Raw genomic sequence first — 2817 nt, 5'->3', positions numbered from 1 at the left:
AAATACAAACCATTCAAATCTTAGTCTCAATGCAAAATATGATAAAATAAAATAAAATAAATATAAATAAATGCGAAAAAGTAAAATGAAAGAAAAACCATGGGTTGCCTCCCACGCAGCGCTTGTTTAACGTCAATAGCTTGACGATTAGAATTTATACACCTGTAGTAGTAGGAATCGGCGGATCAATCAGGGTGTGGCTCGAGTAGTATGCTAGAATGTCTCCTCCTTCGTTTGGCTTCAGTCTTTGTCCATTTACAATGAATGAACTACAGGTATCGTTCTTGATTTCTACGGTTCTGGATCTCACAATCTTGGATACTTCGAAAGGACCAGTCTATCTTGAACGTAGCTTTTCAGGGAAGAGTCGTAACCTAGTGTTGAAAAGGAGAACAGAATCGCCTATATTGAAGTTTTTCTTTACTATTCTTTTGTCGTGATAGGCTTTTGTCCTCTCTTTATATATTTTTGCATTCTCGTAGGCAGATTGCCTAAGTTCTTCTAGTTTATGAATGTCTAGGGTACGCTTTTCTCCAGCGGCTAGGTAATCTAAATTCAAAGTTTTAATGGCCCAATAGGCCTTATGCTCTAATTCGAATGGTAAGCGACATGATTTTCCATAAACTAACTGAAGGCATTAAGCTCTCACAAACCGCTAAAGGCATTAAGCTCACACTAGCTCCTAAGTCTAGAAAAGCTTTTTCGATGACATGATTACCCAAAAGGCAAGGAATGGAGAAATTTCCAGGATCTTTATCTTTCTTTTCTAATTTGTCCTCGGAAATAGCATTACATTCCAAAGGCTTCGGATCGTCAAGTCTACATTTGTTGGTAAGGATGTCTTTGAGAAACTTTGCATAAGAAGGTATTTGGGTGATGGCTTCTGTGAAAGGGATTTCTACATGAAGTTTTTCTATAACTTTAATAAATTTTTGATATTGTTTATTGATCTGGGTTTGTTTGATTCTTTGCGGATATGGTATAGGTGGTTTATATGGCAGGGGTGGTACGTAAGTTTTATCTTTAGGTTCTTCTCCTTTATCCCGACCTTCCTGGTTTTCAGATTCCTCTGGTTCCTTTACTTCGTCCGTGGGTTTGGTACATTCCTTAGAAGTTTCGGGTTCACTCAATCTAGGGTTTGGTGGCTCATCATAAGCGTTCCCACTTCGTAGGGTAATGGCATTGGCTTGTCCTCTCGGATTTTGTTGAGGTTGTCCAGGGAATTGTCCTCCAGGTGTAGTCTGAGGGGCTTGGTTTAAAGCTACCTAAGAGATCTGGGTTTTAAGCATCTTAGTATGAGTAACTATTTGGTCAACCTTGGTTCCTAACTGAGTAATCAATTCGTTAACATGAATGTTTTGGTTCATGAACTCCTTGTTTTGTTGGGTTTGAGCGGTGATAAAATTTTCCATAATTTTCTCAAGGCTCGGCTTTGGTGGTACAGGTTCCATAGGTTGATTTGATCTTAGGGCTTGATAACTAGGTCTCAGAGGTGCATTATTTTGAATAGGGTTATTGTTTTTATAGGAGAAGTTTGGGTGATTCCTCCATCCAGGGTTATAGGTATTCGAATATGGGCTCCCTTGGATGTAGTTCACTTGCTCATAGTGGGTTTCGTTTAATAGACTGCATTCTGCAGATTGGTGTCGTTTGGTTCCACATATCTCACAATCTGACGAAACTGCGGCTACAGTATTCAGGTTTATGCACATATGCTCGACTTTGAGGGATAATGCGTCCATTTTAGCTTGCATCATGTCTATAGAGCTTAGTTCATGCACTCCTCCTTGGGCTTCCTTCTTCTCAACTGTCCCTCGTTCGACTCCCCATGATTGATGGTTTTGAGCCATGTCTTTGATGAGGGCACTAGCTTCAGGATAAGGTTTGTTCATCAGAGCACCGCCTGCGGCAGCGTCGATGGTCATCTTTGTGTTGTAATGAAGTCCATTATAGAAGGTTTGGATGATTAACCAATTTTCTAAGCCATGATGTGGGCATGCTCGTAACAACTCTTTATATCTTTCCCAAGCTTCGAACAACGATTCTCCTTGGTTTTGGGTAAATCTAGTTATATGGTTTCGAAGAACGGCGGTTTTACTCGGGGGAAAATATCTAGCAAGAAAAACTCTTCTAAGGTTATCCCAAGTCGTAATGGAATTGGGTGGAAGGGAATCTAACCAAGATAGGGCTTTATCTCTGAGGGAAAAAGGAAATAGTCTTAAACGTATTGCCTCAGGAGAAGCTCCATTGGTTTTAAAAGTATCTGCTAATTGAAGAAGTATTTTTAAATGTTGGTTTGGGTTCTCAGTAGCGAGACCCGCGAATTGTCTCTGTTGCACTAGTTGCAACAGGGATGGTTTAAGTTCAAAATTATTAGCTGGGATGGTTGGGTTTACTATACTATAACTAGGTTCTTCATTAGATGGTTGACCGAAGTCCTTAAGAGGTCATTGGTTTTCATCTTCGGCCATAGCTCTCTTAATTCTATGAAAGAATAAACGTGCGCGAGCGTAACGTTCAGGTTCCGCTAGAGGGTATACTAAGTTTAAAGTTTCGGTGCTGCGAGTTCTTCGCATTGACCAGCGGGAAATAGCCTAAGTCTAAACGATATAACAATAGGAAAATGAAATTTGACGAAATTGGTCCCCGGCAACGGCGCCAAAAACTTGATGCGTGCTTTTTGTAAGTATACGAACGCGTCAGAGTAATATAAAAGATTGTCGAATCCACAGAGACCAAGTGTCAATCTATCGTTATCTATTGTTATGGTATTTATCAAAGGCAATCAAAATAAATATTTTTGGAGTGTGCAATAAA

General features: G+C 39.8%; 1 non-coding gene across 1 annotated transcript; it reads left to right on the top strand.

Annotated features, from left to right (window-relative positions):
* Positions 1 to 1980: 1980 nt before the first annotated feature.
* Positions 1981 to 2087, top strand: LOC127133522 (small nucleolar RNA R71). The gene has a single exon (XR_007807489.1). It is a non-coding gene; the product is annotated as a small nucleolar RNA R71 (small nucleolar RNA).
* The last annotated feature ends 730 nt before the right edge of the window (positions 2088 to 2817 follow it).

This window comes from Lathyrus oleraceus, chromosome 3 (genome assembly GCF_024323335.1).
Source record: "Lathyrus oleraceus cultivar Zhongwan6 chromosome 3, CAAS_Psat_ZW6_1.0, whole genome shotgun sequence".
NCBI classification, from domain to species: Eukaryota; Viridiplantae; Streptophyta; class Magnoliopsida; order Fabales; family Fabaceae; genus Lathyrus; species Lathyrus oleraceus.
The sequence above is the reverse complement of the archived record's forward strand: the minus strand, read 5'-3'. Positions and strand labels throughout refer to the sequence as shown.